The 22981-nt window shown below is 39.7% G+C and overlaps 2 long non-coding RNA genes across 4 annotated transcripts in view; one reads left to right on the top strand and one right to left on the bottom strand.

Moving 5' to 3' along the window:
* Positions 1-2206: 2206 nt before the first annotated feature.
* LOC117883195 lies at positions 2207-15590 on the bottom strand. Of its 3 annotated transcripts, none has more exons than XR_004647199.1 (5): positions 14993-15590; positions 5595-5666; positions 5099-5189; positions 3216-3352; positions 2207-2571 (listed from the first exon to the last, which is right to left on the bottom strand). It is a non-coding gene; the product is annotated as an uncharacterized LOC117883195 (long non-coding RNA). The 3 variants fall into 3 exon arrangements; XR_004647198.1 differs by having other exon boundaries at positions 5595-5681; XR_004647200.1 differs by lacking the exon at positions 5595-5666.
* The window catches only part of LOC117883196, a 93404-nt gene continuing 83833 nt past the window's right edge, over positions 13411-22981 (top strand). The window contains exon 1 of the long non-coding RNA XR_004647201.1: positions 13411-13534. This is a non-coding gene — a long non-coding RNA (uncharacterized LOC117883196). The remainder of the gene's footprint in view (positions 13535-22981) is intronic.

Here is a 22981-nt window from a genome sequence, read left to right on the forward strand (position 1 = left end):
TAGTTCACAATGTGATGGTTGAATCTTTCTGAATAATTAGAGAAAACAGAGAAGTAAGACCCAATAGAGAAAAATATATCTGCTTTTGGGGTTTGCCACTGTGTTTGTAATCCTGGGGATCAATACCTTGTAGCTAAATGTGCTGATGTTTCCAGGCCAATAAAGAAATATTGTATTGTGCTTTCTTTAAGATGAAATAGAAGGCATGGGGAATTAAAGAGTTCATAGTGTGTCGGAATACAAATCCCCAGAGTTTTTGTGAACATGCCACTTAAGAACTACTGCAATACTTTCAGAATAGCAGCAGAAACAAAGGACAATTAATTATAAAATGCACACCTTCCATACCAGATGGTTGCATCCCACCTTTATTAAAACACTCAGTGATATAACTGAGTACAATGGCAACGTGTTAGTGTTATGAAGTATTTGGAAGCTTTATGGCTAACAATGTGAAGATGGGTTTAGAAAGGTAAGCAGATCAGGTGCTAGCCAGTGCCAGAAGCAGTGGACCTAACTTGATGGAATAATTTGAGAAACTATGGCAAATCCTATGGCTATATCTACTTGACTGACTTCAGGTTTTTAATTTGATTTAATTTAATTAGTCACATGCAGATCGGAACTCAAATCCTAGTTTTTTCTTTTGGCTCTCAATCTAGTAAAAATAGTTCAGTATGGTGAAATACAAATTAGTGGGCCCTCCCTCTTTTTTCTGAATAAGTTACTGCCTGTCTGTAACATGAAGGGTAATAAATACAATAAGCTGATGGTGCTAAAAACTGATTTGAAACAAACTTCTTAGCTTGTTCCCTTTGCCATTGTAAACAGGCATGTTATCTAAAATATTTTAATACAGTACTTTTCCAAATAATGGATGACAAACCTTACTAAAGTTATAGGCAAATAATTTTATCCAAGTTATACTGGACTATAATCCCTCTATGCCAGTTTTGAGGTAGTGGGAAAGCCAAGAAAACTAGAAAGAGGAGAGATCTAGTGATATAGTGATGTCTAAAGTGAATTTTTATGGTGCAGATGTTGAAAGTCCTTATTACTGATGTTATTCTTGAAGACTATCGGATTGTTTCCCTTCTCATTAACAACAATGTTATTCAGGTCGCTAAAGTTACCTTCAGTTACACTCCTATTAGAGCAGAATCAGGCCCTGTTTCAACCCAGTTGTTGACAAACTCCCCCTCACCCCCCAAAAATGTATGGGGTGGGGGGAGGGAATCTAGCAGTGATTTGTTTTCCTCAAAGCTGAACTTTAGACCACCATAAATGGTTACATTTAAGTTAGATAAAGACTCTATTAGTTGTGTATGCATTAAATGGTAACTTAGCGAAAGGATTCAAGATAAATATTTGAGCTGTCAGATAAATTATGTAAGAAAAATAGAGGTGATGTATTCCAAACAGAGCAGGGATCAGACAGGCTGTGGGTGAATATTAAGAGCCAATTCCAGTCCTTGGATACGTCTGTGACTTCCCACTGCACACATCTGAGGGAGAAATTTGGTCCCAATAGTAAGTATTTTTAAACTATAGAGGGATATAAATGAGAATGGGAAAGGAAACAGCTGGCAAACACATTCTTTAAATCAGAAATTAAGACCTAAGCTAAAGATATCATACTGAAAATAAAGTAAATGGAAACAGAGTTCTGGCTCTTCTGTACAAAATAAAATTGACACCTAGGCAATGGGGTAGTGTAATCGAAAGGAAACATATTAAAAAGAAATATGATGTAATTAATGTTACTGAAACTCGGCTGCATCGGGACAACTGATCTGGATATCAAGTTTCCAGAATTTAAAGACCACCGGAAGAATAGGCTCCACAGGATAAGATGGACTATGTCAGAAAATAGTGATGAAAGAAATATATTCTGAAATCTAAATGGCTCACACAGATTGACTGACTGTTTGAACTGAGATTAAATTATAAATTGTTAGTGATCTTCAGGGCAGGATGAAAAGAAAGATCAGACTGATAAAAGAGACTTGTAAAAAGGTTTGAACAATGATCTTGGGAGACATCAGTTAGCCTGACACTGACTGGAAAAAGAATTACAGAATGACTAAAGAAAGATGTGTTATTGGAGATGCCATGGAACTATGTTCTTATGCAACTACTGTTGAGTAATATAAAGCATTACAGATTATTTAGGGAATGAACCAAGTCTGAATAAGATGATATAGGTGCTAGCAATCCTGATATAACTGGCTTTTAATATTTACGAGGGTAAAAAGACAGTAGTGAAAAACAATGGCTGCTTAAAAGCAGGTCAGGAGAAGATACACAATGAAACTCATGGAGATGGATTTGGAAATCATAGTTTAAATGCTGTAAGGAGATGTAGAATTGGAGATATTACGGTGGTCGAGATCAGATTGTGGAATAGAGATATTTGTCTACTAGACACTGAAAGCAACTTGGCCATCTGGCATCCAGTTGAGGTCATTTTTATCACGGTAATGAGGAGTAACACAAGTGAAGACAGGAGTTACACCAGCACAAAACCAGTGTGAGGAGAATTTGGCCAGTTGTTTCATGTTCTTGAGATACCTGTTCGTAAAAAATATTGAAATTTAAAATGGATCAGATTACTAGAGTACAACCTGATTTTGGTTTTCAAAGGGCTCTCACAATTAGTTGTCAGCTGCCACTTAGAAAATGTTAGGGTTTTGATTGTTCTTATATAATATCTTTCAACCCACTTAGCCATGAAGGTCAAAACAGACACGAGAAGTATGGAGAGATTAGTTATCCTCGATATAGTACACTGAGGCAGCTTTATTTCAAGTAAACAATCTGCAAAGTAATTTAATGTTTTGTAGTCTATTAGTGTTTGGTACATTAATATGCAATAGAATCTGACATAATACAATAAATCTGCCCAAAAGGCCAATGCAAAAGTTTTTATAAGTAAAAGGAAATTCTGTTTACCTAATTTTTAGTCAAGTTGGGAAGAAAACTGTACAATTACAGATGACCCAATTTTTAATTTACATTAAGAAACTGGTTGTGCAGGCAGTTAATTGTGGTTATTTACATGCACAATTACCTGATTTCTGCATGCAGCCACAACATTGTATTCACAAATTAGGCATTCAATTGTATGCAACTTGTTTACCAAATAAATTCTGTATGTGTAACTAATGACTTGTGTAAAGCAAAAACTCTTGCAAAGAGCTCAAAATATGACCAACCATTTATATTTCTAGCCGTTTTTATCACTTCCTGTCTTCAAGATTCGTTCCTTGCCAAAAATGCAGTGTTAGTGTTTGTTCATGAGATATCCCAGTGCTTTGCCTCTTTTGCTTGGGATGTTGATGATTTTTGCATTCTGAAAAATTATAGGGAATGTCTCATATTAGTTAGCTCTGTTCCCAAGCAAAGAACTTATTCCATACATTTGTTCTATATGGTTTAGGGATAAAAAGAATGGCCTAAACATTTAAATTTGGGTGTCTAAATTTGGGATCCTCCATCCATATTTAGTAGAGCTGGTCAGAAAATAGAATGTCTGTCTGTTCTGTGGAAAATATTGACATTTCAAATTACTTTTCTCCTGAATTAGAACAAAATGTGGAAATTTTGAAATTTACCAAAAATGTAATTTCTGAAATATTTTATTCTGAAAACATCAAAATAAACATATCAAAACATTTCATTTTTATTTTTTCATTTTTATTATAGGGTATTAAAGTCTAAACAGTAAAGCAAAAAGAAACATTTCAGCAACAACCCATCAGATTTTGACAAAATTGACACTTTCACACAAGGTTTCAACTTCAGCAAATCAATGTTTTCCAATCAAAAACTGGTCAGTCAGAAAAAATTCATCCAGCTTGAATATTTAGGCACTTAAATATAAGTGGTCTGATCTTCAAATCTGCTGAGCATCTTTTTGCTTCAATTGATTGCTATAGGAGAAGGGGTTCTTAGCATTTCTCAAATCAAGTCACTTATATTTGTGTCTAAACATGGAAGCTGAATTTAGGCATACAAGTTTCAACATTTTGGCTAGAGTATCTTTTCTATGAAAGAAAACATAATTCATCTTTTCTAGGCTATTAAATCACAGACCTTTATATTCTATAACATGAATTGTTAAGTTTTCATTATAAGAGAAATATCATAATTTTAATGGTTTTGTTAAACAGTTATATTGAGGAAAGAAGTATATGTCAATGAAATAATTATGGATCAAAGATAAAGGCTGAGATTCATTCTTCTGAATTCTACTCTGGTGCCAAATAACATAACCCAATGCTAATCCTTTGTTTTTGCAGAATTATATTTTTGACACGTTTGCCTTAGATGTTCAGAAGAAATGAGAGAAGCTAAACGGATGCTAGGATGAGAACTAAATGGAAATTCCCCAGGGCTAGAGGCACTCATTATTGCTGAGGTTTTGGAAAAGAGAAGTTTTCAATATTGGTACTGTTTCAAATATCACAAAATAAAATTTTCAAAAATCTATTTCTGGATTTTCCAACCATTTCTTGAGGAAAGGCAGACATACACCACCATTGACATTAGGCTGGCACTAAGTTACATATTGCCTCAGTAAGTTAGCATGGGGGAGTGTAAGATGGTATAATTTACACCCCCAGGGAGTGGAAGTGAGTGACTCAAGAAAAACCAGCCAGAAGGGATAAAGGTGGGTGGTGAAGCACTAAGGTGACCAGACAGCATGTGTGAAAAATCAAGAGGGGGATGGGGGGTAATAGGAGCCTATATAAGAAAAAGACCAAAAATCAGCACTGTCCCTATAAAATCGGGACATCTGTTCACCCTATGAAGCACTGGAATGGTTACCTAGGGAAGTGGTGGAATCTCCATCCTTAGAGGTTTTTAAGGCCCAGCTTGACAAAGCCCTCACTGGGATGATTTAGTTGGTGTTGGTCCTGCTTTGAGCAGGGTGTTGGACTAGATGACCTCCTGAGGTCTCTTCCAACCCTAATATTCTATGATTCTAAGCATGTGCTACACTTTTATCTTACATCTTTTATCGCATTAGCTGATTTTACTGCTACTTCTTCCCCCTCAGTGTCACTGTGACTTTCACTCTCTTCCACTAACTTACCTTCGCTTAGGGTGAAATGCGGCACTAAAACACCACAAAGGGTTTTTGCTAGAGCTCAGCTTTCAGATCAACTGCGTCAGGTGTCCATGTACTGCAAAAAGACATGGAAGTCCACAATGGGGTTGGGTTGGAGGCAAGGATGGGGCAGGGACACAGATAACTTCAGTAACTCACTCAGCTAGCACAGAGTCTGAAACTGCTATTCTATATCATTCCATTAGCTGGAATAGTAGCCATGGGTGGGAGCAATGTAGTAGACTTTTTGCCTGAATTCTGGTTTTGAGCGATTAATTTTCACCTCCCAGCTGCTATGGACTCCACTGCATAGAACATAAATACTTGAGCTTTCTGGAGAGTGTGGATTTCACCATTTAGTGCTTATGTAACTCATCTAAGCATGTATGTCACCTCTGAATTCATGAACTTCATAGCCAAATTGTATTTTGTTTTCTGGATTTCTTGTATTTTGATATTCAGTGAATTACTATAAACATACCTTGCTTTTGTAAGTAACCCTGCAGTGAGTTTCTCTTCAGTTTTCCTGATACAAGTTTAGAGCAGCAATGATCTAGAAACAATGAAACTCAAAAATACATCTAATATAGTTTCATAGCACTGCAGGAAAAATCTCATCAAACCAGTCATTGTATTTTACCACCATGTTGAAATGGCCATTAGCAAAACCATCATTAGCTAGTGGAAGATGCTGGAATTATAATGGACTTGTTGGTCTGATAAGAAAATTTGCAGTAGATGGCACTGCATTTACATATGTTTCTTCCATGAAAGAAGACAGTAGGAAGCTACGGGTTATATAATTCTTGGATTTTATCTGTCATCATATTTACCTTAGTTGAACCAAACCAACACCATTCTCTTCTGTAGCTTTTAGGTGTAATTTAACTAATTAAATGAAATTTTGATGGAAAAAATGGGGGAGAGGAAAGAACTGCAATCATCTTGCAATTTTTCCCTCCCCCCACATTTTCTGGGCAGCTTAGTTACATAGTTTCCATATCTTAAGAACATAAAAATGGCCATACTGGGTCAGACCAAAGGTCCATCCAGCCCAGTATCCTGTCTGCTGACAGTGGCCAATGCCAGGTGCCCCAGAGGGAGTGAACCTAACAGGTAATGATCAAGGGATCTCTTTCCTGCCATCCATCTCCACTCTCTGACAAACAGAGGCTAGGGACACCATTCCTCACCCATCCTGGCTAATAGCCATTAAGGGACTTGATGGAGTTTGTTTGTTTCAGCCGGGCAGCATGGGGGGCGTTTTGGCGGTGGCAGTGCCGGGGGTGGAGGGGGTGCTTCGGCCTGGCGCTCCAGGGGGTGCGGGGGTTTGGGCGGCCCGGCCTGGTGCTCGGGTAGGGGGGCGGGGGTTTGGGTGGCATGGTGCGGCCCAGCTCGGCCTGGGGCTCTGGGGGTTTGGGGGTCGTGGCGCTCTTGGGGGGGTGGGGGTTTGAGCGGCCCGGCGGAGCGCTCGGGGGTTTGGGCAGCCCGGCGCGGTGAGGCGCTTGGGGGGAGGGCGGGGGTTTGGGCGGCCTGGCCCGGCGCTCGGAGGGGGGGGCGGCCCGGCACTGGGAGAGGGGATTGCGGCCCGGCGCAGCGCTCGGAGGGGGGGTTGGCGGCGCAGTGCTGGGGGCGGTGTGTTACGGCGGGGCGGCACTCTTCTTTTTTGCCTGGGGCGGCAAAAAAGTTAGAGCCAGCCCTGGACTTACCGCAGTGAAGACACCGCGGTAAGTCAGCAACTGACGCTCTCCCGTCAACTCCGCTTGCGCTTCTTGTTCTGGTGGAGTACTGGAGTTGACGGGAGAGCGGTCAGCGGTCGATTTATCGCATCTATACTAGATGCGATAAATCAACCCCTGCTGGATCAATCGCTGCCCACCGATCCGGCGGGTAGTGTAGACAAGCCCTAAGTGCAAGAACACCTGCAGCAGCAAGCGTAAGAAACTTTCTTGGAATTTTGACTTTTATTCCCACCAAAAGACCAATGATAAGTTAATACAATAAAAGGACAACATTTTGGTAGAAGATGGAGAGCCAAATTGAAACTTCTTGTGAGAAGATCCAGTTCTACTGAAGTCAATAGTTATATTTTCTCATACAAGGAATTTGAATTGCCATATCTTTGGGTTGTTCATGCATTGGCCAGGGTGATATTTTGCTAAACACTTGAAATGTTTATCTGGCTACCACATTGCGTTAGACATGAATCATTCCTAAATGTATATTGTAAAGGATAAATAAATACATACACGAGGTTATAAAATAGAACTTAGGGAAGAATTCACTACATAACAAATATGTGTTAAAATCACTTGTGTGGTAGGATTCCATCATAAATATTTGAAGTGGTCAGGTCCCTAGGCATCTGTTACACTTTATGCTTATTTTCCCCCAAGGGAGATGGCTAGTTTGCCTATGCCTAAGGCTTGTCCTGACCATAGTCTACAATGAATATCTTATGAGTGAGTACGCTGATGGCAAATAGCAAGTGTTCACTCATGATTACCTTGAGAGTAGACCTGTGTGTATTACTGTAAAGCAGAACTTGAATTCATTTGAATTTGGCCACAAAACTGAATGTAAAATTTTTCATCATTTGTCAGTCACTACACAGTAGTTGTTGATTGGTTATTATTCGATATTATCCTGTTTTAAAAATGGAGGACTCAAAACAGGGAACAGAAACAATGCTGAACTGTGTAACTTACACACAAAATATAGCTAACAGGCTGGATATTGTTCACAAACCGAGTAGTTGTGAATAATAAATGCATATGCAGAAATCAGGCTACGTTTATGAATGATACATGACGAGATAGCGCTGATATGTAAGGTCCAGTGAGAGACCTGTCTTTTTAACTTTCTAGCCTTCTTAGAAGGAAAAAATTATGTTCAGTATAATGTGGTGGTAATGCAAAATAATATAGGGTTGGGAGAAGGGACACAGGAGTCCTTGCTTCCCCCAAACCAGCCCCACGGGGATTGATGTAATCTGACTTCAGGTACAAATGAGTGCAGGGAAAGAGGAGCCATTGGTATTGCTCTCTGCAATCCACCTTCTCTAGCTATTTCAGCAAAGATGTGGCAAGTCCCATCGGCCATGTTTTTATACAGGAATATTGTCTCCTGCCACGTCTGCTCTAGTAATGTGCTTCCTTCCCCTCCCCTGCATGTCTGTGGCTCCTAGGAGTCATCCTTGATCTCATACCTAATTATAATAAGGTAAAACAACAGTTATAAGACATAATGTTCTGTATAATGTATTTGGAAACTCACATCAGTGTGTAATGTATCCGTCAACGAAACTCTAGCTTTAGACTTCTTCAATTGTAATGCAAATGGGTTAGGGAAATGGCAAGCCTGAAAATCTGATCCATAGAGTTCATGCCAACTGTGAGGAAGCAGAGAAACTGCCATCCAGCACAGTGAGGGTTAAAGAAAACCGTTGGGTTCAGCTAGCCCTGCCTCATTATACCAGCAGCCAATGCCAAGCTTGGAGGAGGGAGAAAAGAAGGGAACCTGACTCCGGTGGGGGCTATTCAGTGGGGAAGCAGGAGTTTTCTGTCTGCTTGCCCAAAGAGACGGATCTGCAACCTGCCAGCCAACGCGGCCACTTGGGGCAAGTAGGGGAGGCGGCAAAGAAGCCCCTGCGCTTATAACAAGTAGCCCAGGGAAATGGATTTTGAATTCCCAGTTGGGAGGGAGTCACACTTTTGACATTAGATGAGTTAACATTGGGTGTGGAGACAAAGTACCCTTATGTGAATTCTCATGGGTCTTTGCAGAATTGGACCCAAAGACTATAAACTCTTTGGGTCAGGGACTATGCCTCTGTTTGTTACCTACCACATTGTCGGTGCAACTGTAATGTAAATAATGAGACTCTGTTCAAAGCAAATGCTCCTTTGTGTGCTTGGTCACCTAAGTCACCAAGCATCGCAGTCCTAGGTGTGACTGATTGTGTGACCTCACAGGCCAGTGCCTGAAAAAATCATTAGGGGATTGAAACGCTCAGGGAGAGTGTGATGAGACATAAGGGATAAGCAGGCCTACAACATATAAACACAATTTTATTCCACAGAAGAGAAGTATTATATTTGGTTATGTACATGGTCCCCAGATTTAAAAATAGCTGGGTTCCTTCCTTTCTGATGGTGGTAGAAATATATAAACCAGATTTATTCTACGTTTGGTTTCCTCTTTCAGTTTCCTAATTTTGTGTACCATATATATATGTAGATATATATGATGCCCAAGTAAGCAATTCCTCATGCTCATTCACATTCCAATATCTTTGTCACTTACAAACATCTGTAATTGTATGACTAAAAGTACCTTTCTAAACCTTCACGGGAACCAAGACTTTGTCACAAAAATAATCTCAAAAAAATCCAATTCGACTGAGCAAACACGTTCACAGATTCATGATCTACTATTTATTCTACTGTTCTCTACTATAGAAGCTATATTCTAAAAAAAAGGCATTTTCAAGGGGTTAAATTAGCATGTCCCAACTCCCACTATGAAACTAGCAAGCCCCAAATTAGAACATGGAAATGACAAAGAACACACGATTTGTGCTGGTTTAAATAGAAGTTGTGAGAGAAGAATGAGGCATTCCCATTCCCAAAACTCCCATTAACTTGAATGATACAGGAGTGAGCTCAAGGAGAGAGAGATCTGCACGAACCATGTAAAATAGTTACAAAATATAGCAATTATGTCAAGGGTGGGGGGATAATCAAAAAGTTCAGAGAAGAGAACAAACATAAAAGATCTGGGAGTCTTGATCATACCTGTGACTCTGACTGTGTTTAACTGCATTGCCAAAATACCCATGGGGCATATCACATGGGAAAATAAAATGTGCGTGGGGAGAATTAGGAAAATGCTGCATTCATAAGAAATTCAATCACGTGTGCATCAAATATAGTTTTAGTGCCCAATTTTCCTTTCAGCTACAGGTGTACAACTTCAATTGACTTCAGCACCAATTACATCCTCATCTCCTCCTGAGAACACAATTTTGAACCATAGCAGAATTTTTTAAATTACAAATTAAGCCACTGTAGGCAAAATCCTATCTAATTGTCTGTGGTGTAGAGTAGTGGTTCTCAACCAGGAGTACGTGTACCCTTGGGGGTACGCAAAGGTCTTCCGGGGGTACATTAACTCATCTACATATTTGCCTAGTTTTACAACAGGCTACATAAAAAAGCACTAGCAAAAGCAGTACAAACTAAAATGTCATTTACCAGGATGTCTTTATACTATTCTGTATACTATACTCTGAAATGTAAGTACACTATTTATATTCCAATTGTTTTATTTTATAATTATATGGTAAAAAGGAGAAAGTAAGCACTTGTTCAGTAATACTGTGTTGTGAGACCTTTGTATTTTTATATTTGGTTTTGAAATTTTTTAAGTGAGGTGAACCTTGGGGGTACACTAGACAAATCAAATTCTTGAGAGGGGTACAGTAGTCTGAAAGATTGAGAACCACTGGGTAGAGAGCCCCAGTGCAATGGAAACGAGGGGAAATATCCACTGAGGATTGCTGTACAACAGGACTGTGGGCTACAGCAGGAGCTGGGCAGAGCCAAAGACTCACTCTTACTTGGATCCAGAGGCTATTGTCACTGGTAGAGTGGAGAAGAGGGGATTACCATAGCTTCAGGACTGTACCGCCACTTCTCCTCAACAGGATTCTTTCCCACTGAATACCCCTTTACCAAGCATGGGTATTTGGTCTTGACATGAAAAGACAAGAAATTCATTGTGGCCAGTGAACACCCTATATCTAAACAGATCTTGGGCCATCTCCTGTTTAACTAATACACAAGTATTTCTATTTACTTCAGTGAGTAAGGCAAACAGACCACTGTGTCAAAGCACCTCAAAGATACAAATCCTATTTTTAAATGTCCTTACCTGGGTTACTAGTAACAAGTTAAGGCTGCGGTTCAGCACAGCACTTATAAGCGTGTGGTTAAGTCTGGGAACTGATTATGGTTTTCCTCATGTTGGAAGAAGTTCCATGGGTGTTTTTGTTTGTTTTGTTTTTAAGGCCAGAAGGGAACACTATGTTCATCTAGGCCAACATCTTGCATAGCACAAACCATAGAATTTCACACACAGATTCCTGCATTGAGCCCTGTAACTTGTGGTTGAACTAGAATGTTTCTTTTAGAATTATGCCCAGGGTGAAATTTTGGCCTCATTGAAGGCAATGGGAATATGATTTCACTCCACCCCACCCCAGCCCCAGTCATGATTTAGGCTGAGATTTTCAAGGGGGGAGATTAAGGCGGTTAGACATCCAACTCAATGGGAACTGGGCACCTCACTCCCCTACAGATGCCAGGGGATGGTACTGTTGACCACATCCTTTGGTAAGATGATCCCATTTTGAATTTGCCTTTGAAAATTTGTGTTTTATTCCCAATTATAAAATTCAAAGCTCATCTTGGATCCTGTTAAGACTGTCTCTGCTGAATTAAAGACCCGTTGAGGATCAGATGCCTTCACCTTCTTTAGTTACCTACAGGCAATAACCAAGTCACTTTTTTGCCTTCTCTTTCATAAGATAGATTTAGCTCATTAAGTGTCACCACAGTGTGTTTTCCAGAGCTAGAATCATTCTTGTAGCTCTTCTCTGAACCCCTTTGTTATTTCAGCATAATGTTTAATATATTGTACATGCATGTCTTTTACTCACTATCAGAACAGAACCTGGGATAACAAAAGGAGGGGTAAAAGCAGTAATTCTTAGGGCATCAGCAATGCCAGTATCAGGGCATCGACATGCTCAGTGTTGTTGCAATTTTTTCATACTCTGCTAAGAAAGCAGCCTCTTTATATCCACTACGTGCTGTGCCATGTAAAGAAAGGGATTAACTCTGCCCATATTTCAAATAACCAGCCCAAACGTGTTCAGATGCCAGTATAGTGGCAAGTATTTTTTGATCCTTTACTGATTGAATGCGCTAAGACAATGACAGTGCTGGTCGAAAGATCTCATAAATGATAAAAAAAAAATCCACTTGTATAAATGAAATACTGATCTACTCAACTCTTAGAGCTCAATGCAGGAGGAGAGTGTTTTGAAGTGAGTCACATATTGTATATAAGTGGAGGAACATGAATTAACCTCTCTCTACAAGGCAGTTTTAACCATAGTCAGCATTAGTAAATGACAAATCTTGTAGTAGTACTTGCATACTACATAAAATGAGTTAGAATAAAGAATCTGAGTTTCAACCTTCAAGCTCCAAAGCAGGAAAGAAGGTAAATGCAGCAAGAAACTTGGTTGTTTCTAGTAATTTAAGGTCCTGGGATTCACTTAAACTAAAATAAAGTGGCTATAGTGTACCCATGGGTGCCCATTAGTGTTTTATGACAGATTTAAGGACTCAGAATATCTTCACTCTGTACCCATGAGTATCTCATGTCTCTTTGATCAATTATTGTACTTCCATTAAAATATTTTTATTTCACTGTTGGGGAATCTTGATCACAGTGCATCTTGCTACAGCTGTCAAATCATTGAAGTCTTTCACATTTCAAGGTTATCATTCCTTTCAGTTAATATGTCAGATGCTTAAGGGCGGTACTTGCAGCTGGTACAAATCCTTCTGCAGGATCCAGGAACTAATGCCCCATGGTTAGCATTAGTAATATTCTGGTTAACATCAAACAATCTGGTTGACTATACAATGGCATTAGCAACTGCCCACTTGAAGCAGGCAACAGCATGATTAAAAATAATAAAATGCAATTCTCCTCCTTGATAATGCTTGATGCATGATAATCCCTCTCTAAAGGGTTGTCATAGATTGTCCATTCAGAGTCCAAGAGAGGGCATTTGCACATCTGTCAGGAAATGGCCCATTCATCTTACAAAGCAAAAATGCTTTAAGAAAACCATTGTTTCGTGAAACCATCCAGCCTTTCCTGACTGAAGAAGGCATCTTTGCAGCCATTACATACATGTAACTCTCATTAAACTCACCTAGAATCTTATCAAGTTTCAGAGTAACAGCCGTGTAGTCAACAGCTGTAGTCCACGAAAGCTTATGCTCTAATAAATTTGTTAGTCTCTAAGGTGCCACAAGTACTCCTGTTCTTCTTTTTGCTAGAATCTTATGTATGTCAGGGCTGCAGGTGTGGGCCCTAAAAGAAATTAAAACAAATGAATGCTTTTTGCTCTAAAGTCTTGTATAGCCCCTCCTCCCCTGAGGCATGGCTTGTTGGTGCTTCCTAATAGGAGGAAGGAGAAGCCACTCCACACATAGGTTGGGTCCTGGGTTCTTTGTTGTGAATACTCCATCCAAGGTGACGACTCCCTATATCACAGGAAGCCAAAGGAAAGATTCTATCAGCACTGATAATGCCTCTGAAGGAGTAAGTCTGGTATTGGTGAGTATTGAAAAAATGACCGTAAAATTATTTAAGAGTACTAAAGATTTTCAACTTTAAATTACACTAAGCTATCACTCAGTATTTTTCATAATTAGTGGATTGTGTACAGTAAGGAAGGGCTGTTCTGAGAATGCAGTTCTCCTAGATCTATAGTGTACCCTATATTTTTTTAAAAAGCCAGTAATTTAGACACAAAAAGAAATTACACTGAAAGCAGTATTATCAGGGGCACAATTCACAATAAATTATTCATTTGCTGCAGAATCTCATCTGCTTTATTCAGAAAAAAACATGTGGAGTGTAATTTTCCAGTGTAAAGTATGCTTTGTAGTGACCCATTATTATCTCTGAATTTAAATGGACACCTTATAATTATGTTTCTGTAAACAATTCCAAAAGGAGGCAGTCTGTCTAAAAATAAGCTTTTCAGATGTGAAATATGCATAGTCAAAAAAAATTGACAGCCACTCTTGCTGCAGGGTAGCAGTAATTCATGTGCCAAATTATGTAGCTCTCATACACATGTTGTTTTCCTCTAGTTAAAAACCCATGGACTGAATCCTGAAAACCTTGTTGTCATAAACACATTGAATTAAATATTCACACCCAGAATTAATATAGCCCAATGCGTACTGTACTTACTAAGACAAGGGAAAGGAACACTTAACCAAATAAACTCCAATAAATTCCCAGTACAAAAGGTGCTTCAAATTTACAGAGTACTTTCAATTACCCAGAGAACAAAATTGGTCTTGTGAACATGTTTATCTTTTTAGTGGGATTGCAGCTAAAATTTTACCCATAGAAAGAGATATTTAGGAGCCTAATTATCATCTTGATTACACCACAGCAGCTCTAAAGTCTAAACGAGATGAGAATTTGGGGCAGTATGTGTATGATCTGCCAAGAATCAGAGATTGAGGGTAGTTTTAATTTTTGCAAAAACATCATTTGTCAAGGTTTACTCTTTCAAAAACCAATACGAGGGATAGTATGATTCTGGGTCAGATTTTGCCAGGAGGGTTCAGATTAATAGTTTAGTTTAAGAACTGTTTCTACTATAGGTAAGATCAGCCTCTATACTGGCAAAACAGGAGTTTGCATAGGTCCGTGTCTGAGTTTCACAGGTAACTCTGATCCCATCCACTTGTGGTTATGTTATCATGTTCTGTGCCTTTCCTTTTCTTTTTTTTTAACCTGCACAAACTATTTTAATCTCAACTGTCACATGTAGAAGGTTGGCAAAAATATGTATGTCTTTATAACCATCACTATAAACCAAATTCTGGTCCCAGTGAAGTCCAAGATGGGTTTTGCCATTGGCCTGAATGGAACCAAGATTTGGCTGCATATTTTTACACTGATTTGGGATAGTTATGTGTTTTTAGTATTAACAATACCTATGTAAGATATTTATTATCATTACATTAGCTCAATGGTTAGTTAATTTCTTACCTGAAATCAATTTTCAGTCTTTTGCTTTTCCATTGTTCTGTTAGAATAATAATGACATTAGTGGAATTAGCCAGTTATGCTTTTAAGAGTTCATTGATGCCTGTCAACAGGAATATAGCTGGGAGTGACTGTACAAAAACAACAGTATTGTGTTTATCCTTTGCATTGACAGTCAGCTTGGCAGGCCTGTTCAGGGAAAGTCTTTCAACCATCAAGAGCCAAGTGTTCCTGAATTTGGACTTAAAATAAGAATCAAAATAAAGTATTGCATAGAAAATAAGAGTAACAGAAGCAATATCTCCTAATCAGTAATACCCCAGGATACACCCTGTGTGGGCTTCTCTTTAGAGCAGAAGACATCTGTGTGGATCCATTCATATTCCCCTTCTCCCTTCACACTCAGCCAATCCAAGAGGGAAGGAAAGGGCAGGAAAAATAAGAGAGGAATAAAAAGGGAAGAATGGGAACATTTTCTTTCCATTTGCTCCAGAGTTACTGTAATGAATAGAAAAAGATTGTAAGTCTGATCTGTTCTCTTATGTTAGATTGAGTCTAGTGGCTAGAAGCATAGGATAGAACTGAGAGTTGAGATCTCTGAATTTCAGACAGACCAGAGTCCAAGGTCTGGACTTGGTTCAGGGCCATGACTAGTTCATGTAAAGTCCAGCCCAGCTCTGCAGGCCATTTCATTACAGTAACTTGAATTTTAGAACATTTCTCTGCCACGTTGATACAAATACTGGCACTGATCCTGCATTAATTAAAGTAAATGGGCTAAATCCCAATGTCTTTATTCAGGCAAACTCCCATTGACTTCAAATAGTAATACTAAACTCCTGGCACATTTTGTGGTATTACATAAATAATAACTCCAAAACGTGGCCTAGTAGAAATTATCTATTGATTTTAATGCAAGAAGGATCACCCACTGTGGATGTAGCTTCCATGAAAAGCAGTTGTCTATCACAGCAGTCTTGTATACGGTAAGTAAAATCTAGGACAGTGTTTCACAACCCCCAATGAGCCCTTTGATTTGCAGCTGTGGTGCTCCTCCCCTTGGCCCTTGGTTATTTTTAAAAGGTTAAATGTCAGATTCCCTAACAGATTAGCTAGTAACAGACGGCACACTTTTTGGAGCATGTCTTATAGACAGCTTTCCCTAAAACACTTTCTCCAGAACTGAATACAGTCAACTGCCTGCACTTCTTGGGCTCTTTATCCCAGATGGAGAGTGAGGGAGAATGATTTGTTCCAAAATAATTAAATATGGTTAGTACAAATGGGTGACATGGAAGGGGAGGAACCTCTCAAAATTGCTATTTGCAAGAGTCTTATAATGTGTAGGTGCTTCTGCAGTACTGCAGTGGTCAAAATAAAATTCCCATTATGTTCCCTCCTGACTGAGTAAACTACAGAAGAAAGGACGTAATCTTTCTAACCCTCACTCCTAGGAATAGCTCCATTCATGTCACTAAGAAACTGTGTATGAGTTATGGTTTTCAAGGTTAGGCCCTAAATTAGAATACAACGCCTTAGATATTTCTGAATCAGAAAACAAGATGGACGTAGTAGAGATGTTTATCATATATATTAAGCTGTGGTTAGGTGAAGCTTCCTTTTTTATTTTCTGGCACCTGCCATTGAAAGAACTGTGAATCTATTGAAAAATTCAGACTGTGTATGTATCTTAATAATTTCAGCAGAATTTCCACCATAGCTGATGTTTTTGAAGGACCTGGCATTTAAGGCTTTGGGTAAATCTCAGCTCTTCCTATTCTCATGCATTCCGCTTCTTGAGGTGCATATCTAAAAACGCAGAGAAGTGACAAAACCATTAACAGGCCCCTGCAGCAAGAAAACAAATTATATACAGGGAATGAGTTAGTTGCAAACTGGAGTTCTCTCTTGCTACCATATATCATCAAGGAAAAGAATAAGACCTATTCCATGGGCTGCTCTGTAAAATGTTACCTTAATTCTAGCATAATGACCAGTGAATAAGGAAAAAACCCTCAAATCATTAAAATATGCTTCCTAATTTGTATTTTGCCACTGTTGGTCAAATTCCAAGTAGCTTCTCTAAAGCAAAGTAATAACAACCCATTCTTTTTCAGGCCATCTGTGGTTGTGTTGGCAGGTAATGTCATTGCTGGAGGTAGAAAAATGACTATAGTGACCATCAGAAGGGGGAGGGTTGGGAGTCAATTAACAATTTTGTTTGCCTTTTTATTGCAAAATCAGCAACTGGAGTACAGTGTATTCGGCCCAGTGATAGAGAAACACGACAAATGACCTGAGTTATAAGAGCACTGAGCCCTTGCGGCTGAAGAATTTTTATTAGCAGCATGTGAGAACTGTGTTTGTGTTCCCATTTCAAGTGGGTCATGTAGACCTATAAATTGGAGCCCCTGTGTTTTCCAGCCATATATTTTTGTTTTCAACATATTAAGACAATATCTATTTGTATTTAGAGGAAATAATTTAGTGTATTTCCTAAAGTGAAGACTTACAGAGTTTTTTAGAGATAGATAGGTGGTGTTTTAATACTGCATTTGGTCTTATGTTATCTATTTCATGAAGCCTTCTGAAGTACTGTTTTGTATTTAAATTGCTTGTGCTGTTCCCTTATTGGCCCAGTGTCAGGGTGCCTTATAATTACAATGCAGTAATGAAATGATTGCTATTATTACTATATAATGTAAGGGGCAAAGCTAAACCCAAGTCTGTGGGGACAGAGAACTTGAGTTGCAGAAGAGTTAATGTGATTCTACTAAGCCAGTATTTTTTCAATCTGTGGCCTGTGGACCTCTAGAGATCCGCAGATTATGTCTAAGATTTCCAAAGTGGGCCGCACCTGCATTCAAAAATTTTTAATGAAAAAGGTAGAAAACGACTGTACTAAGCAGTCAAAGACACAAATTCTGGAGGCTGTCAAAGGGCTCCATACTCCATATGGGCCATGGTGCAGAGTTCCATGGGTGCTCCTTACACCTCAGTATACAGGAGTGACCGGGGGGCCCTGAGGTGAGGCGTATGGATCCATGACTGCATTGGCTCCCATGCATTTTCTCCACCCCTACCTACAATGGTGAGGGAAATGTGGGAAGTTTTTGGCTGCAATAACAGCCATAGAATGGTTCCATGGCATGGAGTGGGTAGATTTCCTCCTCCCACAGAGAATCCCTGTGGCAAGCCCATCTATTTGGGCACAGCAAGGGTACAGGATTTAGCCCTGGGAGGATAATCCATGTGGAATGCAGACAGCAAGCATTTGCCTCTTATTCCAGGTATTAGAGATTTAACATTGTGAGGCCACCATCAAGTGTCCCTTTTCTTTTGTTTTACTCGGTTTGATGCTTTGGGAAGAGAAAAACAAGACACCACAGCTGCTGTCTTCAGACATGCAGCATGAGTATTCCCATCTTTCCTGTTATCATGCTGTATGTTTTCATCTGGCTCTGAGGCGTATTTATATTTAAGTATCTTCTTTGCAAGCCTGCTTATGTTCATTCAAGCTCATCAAGAGTGCAAACCTCCCACGCAGACAGGCAATAAAAGTTCTCAAGTGTTCCTTGAAGGGCCTGTGCACCTTCGCACACTGACGCTATCTGCTTCAAATGCTTGATGCTTGGAACTCCCTGTAAGGAATTCTCACCAGCCAGTGAAGACTCTCTTAGAGATGTACAAAATATTGGCAATGAGCCTGAAACATCCAAACCGCACTGATTTCATCGCACCCTTGAAATGCCACGCAGGTTCACCAATTGCATTGCTAATCTTTCAATGAAGCAGAGCCAATTTGGGGTAAAACTTGGTGTTTTAGGCCGTTGTGTTTTGAGTGTTTAGATTCAAACCCTGATACTCAAAGTGAAACTTTTTTAGGGAGCTATGGGGGACAACCCCTGCACAACAACCCCGAGAGATGAAAATGTGAGCATGCGACACTGACAGTTGAATCATGCTAGTGGCCCAGGCGGTTTGTCCCTCTAGTTAGAAAACATCATATTGACTAAACCCAAGGAAAACGTGCTTCTATTTTTCCACTTAATTTTATATGAAAAAATGCAAAACTGACTTTTTTTTCTGTAAGAAGTAGCTAAAAAAGTATCCAGCTGATGGCTACCTATTACATCACTTTCATTGATCCATCACTAGAAGACCATGTGTATTCACAGGAGCTCATCTGCTATTAACATTTCTAACCTGACGTGTTTCATATTAAATGGTTTCCATAACAAAGCGCTCATTGAAGTGATTTCTTAAGCATCTAGGGGAAAAACACTGATAATTACAGTATTTGTGGTTAATTACTTGGGGCTTTTTTCCCTTCAAAATGTATACATTCTGCACTACTCAAGTAAGTGAATCCGTGGTAGAGTGTGTGCACATGCAGTAAAGCTAAACTATTTGCTTTTGATTTTACACTTGCAATGATTTCTCAGAATTTTATTTGAAGAGTCTGTTAATCCATGAGCTAGTGAAGAATGACAATGGTTGAAACAAATCACCATGCGACATAGATGCAAACAGCACACAAGCCTGTCAGCTGCATAGAGGTGGTGAAGAGGCAGGAGAGCTGCCTTTTAATTCCTTATATGAGGTATTGTATAGAACCTTATAGGGCAATACATGCCGCTGGGTTTAGTACAGAGCCATCCATAGTTGGAGAGGAAGGATTTCTTTCTCACAATGCCTTGTCCCTGGGATTTGGGATGACAGTGGATTTAGTTGGCATGGGCCTCCAGAAATAAGATGAGGAGTAACACCATTAAGAATCCTGAACTGGGATCAACCAGGTAGCAGCTGAAAGAGGCAAGAGAACGATTGCCTCCACCAAGACATCAGCAGTAATTACAAGTGCCCTGGAACTTGCTGTCTGGAAGGAGCAGGCCAGGCAGGGAGTGTGGTCAGCTGAAGGAAAGGATGGAGGAAAGGAAGCTCCCTCAGAGTACAGAGCCTTTCACCATTGTGAGCACTTCCCACTGCATAATTACCAATATAGTTAATCTTAAACGGGGTGTGAGGTTCCTTATGAACTCTTCACGCAGCAGCACTGATAACTGCATTCTGCCTACCTAAATCTCATCTCCTCAGCCCAGCAATTTCAATTGGCTATGGTATCCTTCACCTGCTGGTCTGGCCTGTCGGGGAATGTTAATGTGTGCTTTAAACAGATGCTAAGCAGGCACTTGAGAGGATTCTTCATTTCACTGGTAATGAGAAAATTCCTGTACCTAACAGTGTGTATTCCTTGTCATCTGTAAGGCATTTTGGCATCCATCAGGATGAAAAGTGCCATGTAAATTTAAAAGATCATGTTATAATCATCAGAGAGCTCTCTTGGCATGAAAGTGCAGTAGTGGAAGTTGGGAGGTTGGGTTTCTATTCCTAACTCTGTGAGTATATGTGTACACTGCAATTAAACACTCGCCGCTGGCCCATGTCAGCTGACTCGGGCTTGCAGAGCTCGCAGGGTTATGAGGCTGCTAAATTGCGGTGTAGATGTTCGGGCTCAGGCTGGAGTCTGCCCTCTGGGACTCTCCCCCTTGTGGGGTCCCTGAGCTCGAGCTCCAGCCCAAGCCCAAACATCTACATCACAATTTTACAGCCCCTCACCCTGAGCCCCAGTCAGCTGCCACGGGCCAGCTGTGGGTGTTTAATTGCAGTGTAGGCATTACCCTCTGAGGCCTTGGGCAAATCTCTTCTTCTTTGCCTCTGTTTTGTTGACATATTTGTGTTGTGGTTTGCCCTTCAATAAAATGGGTATAGTTCTCGTCTACCTCACAGCGGCGCTTGTAAGGGTAATTTCCTTAAACGCTTGTAAAATGCTTTGAGATCCGCATGTGGTAGGTGCTGTAGAAGTGAAAATTTTATTAATGATTAGTATAAATAGACTACTACTAAATATCCTGGTGGGCTTTGTAGTCTGTTACACCAATTGACTCCTCACACTCTGATGCTGCAGGGACTTACAAACATACTTAACTTTAGATCCTGTGAGCAGTCCTATTGGCTTCAATGAGATTATTCAGTATGTATTGTTAAGTATGTAAGTCTTTCCAGGATCCTGGCTTTGGTTCCTTTCTAAACCATAGCTATAGTGTAGCTCATGCTGCAAGCCTCTAATACCACTGGTGTTTACTGATAAGTTAAATGGGCCGGATCAGCAGCTGGTGTAAATATTGGCTCCTTTGAAGTCTGCTGAGGATCTGACCCCATCGTGGCTCAGTTACCCTTTGTCTTTGTTCCCTTCAGAATTTTCACACTGATGCCATTTAGTCTTGTGATTTATTGCTGTGGAATTAGACATGTATTTTTGTGCCAGCAAGCAGGCGTATTCAACTTTAAAGCAATAAGGTGAGTGTAACATCCCACCTGATAAGCTCATTTATGTAGATCTCTTACACTGCATCCATCATATTTTTTCATAATCGTAAATTAATTTTGATAAGAAATAGCAATCTTGTGTGTCAGAAAATCTCAGATTTTGTAAGATGCCTCGGTAATTTCAGCATTCCTGTACACTTCAACACAACAATGATGCCCGCAATCTAGTGTAGTACTTCAATCCTCCACAAGGAGGAAACAGTGCACTTTTTTTATATTGTTGAGCCTTGTCCAGTTCCTCAAACGTTTCATTATTACCACACAGCATAACACTGAACTGAATCAGTTGCAAAAACAATGACATTCCCATGTTCGTAAGGGTTTCCCTAGCTGCAAGGCATTTTGTACTGTCCCTGGCTGATTCAAATATAAATAACACTAGAGTAGATGTGCAGATTTTATAACCTGATGTATTGGCATGCCCTGCAGATAGCGCAGGATTATAACAAGAAAGGTTATGACTTATAACCGATGAGGTCCTGTGGGTCCATTCTTAAGTCTAGCAGTTGATCAAACATTAAGTGTGGGTATATTCAGACATGTGACTATGGAAAATTGGCGTGTCCTTTCTTGACAGATCTGGTCTCTGTATGTATGCCAAGGCATATCTCCTGACTTCAGCAACAAATGGCTTTATTATTTTTTAATCAAGTTATCACTGCTGAGTCAACTAACAGCAGTGGGAGCTGCTTTTTTATTTTTTTCTGCATATGTCCATTGCCCAAAGGAGTTTCAGAGACAGAATCTCTTCCTTAAAATGCACAGAATTGTACATTTCTGCTGCACCATAATCATAAGTATAATATAGTTAACTTTAGCCAGAGTTACTGCTGGTGACGACTTTCAGAGCGTATACAGTGTTTGAAGGATGGGCAGCTAAGAGGGAAAAATATCTTTTTCCACTAAACAGAGCAATCTGATATGGAGGGCAAACATACAAACATGAAACCCCAGGTCTTCATATTTAGAGCCATTTTCAGAATAGGAGCACACTCTGCAATTCAGGAACTGTAATTATGTGTGACCTAATTGTAATCCCATTTACAACAACGTAAAGCTGGAGTTACTCCACTGAAATCAATGGAATGAAAGTTAAACCACTGCAAAAGGAATCTCTGCATACCACTGGACAGACCACATGGGCCCAATTTTGCACTGACTTTCCCTCCTGTATAACCTTATTATCTTTAATGGGTGTAGTTCAAAGTTTGACTGTACAATTCCAGAAGTTTTGTCTGCCGATTCTAGTTTTTTGGTGGGTAGGGAGATATTGTAATTCCTCTTCTATAAGCTGCACGTAATTCATCTGTCAAAACAGAAAGTCTCTCTATTCTCCATGGGTATTTAAGATCTTATGGCCTTTTCCATAACAATAGGGCTTCTTTGGTATCTTTCTCTAAAATTCCCTTCCCTACACTTATACATGCTTATGCACTATTTTTTAACATTGGCTGGCTATTGGGGCAAGCTGACTAATGGATGTGAGAGAGAACCTCAAAGCATAACTAAAATTATTACAATTTATTATTGTTGGTGTGCTTTACTGGCTTACTGCATTTGCTATGTGGATGTCAACATTTAATGTCTTGACCCACATAAAGG

This window comes from Trachemys scripta, chromosome 9 (assembly GCF_013100865.1).
Source record: "Trachemys scripta elegans isolate TJP31775 chromosome 9, CAS_Tse_1.0, whole genome shotgun sequence".
Taxonomy (NCBI): Eukaryota; Metazoa; Chordata; order Testudines; family Emydidae; genus Trachemys; species Trachemys scripta.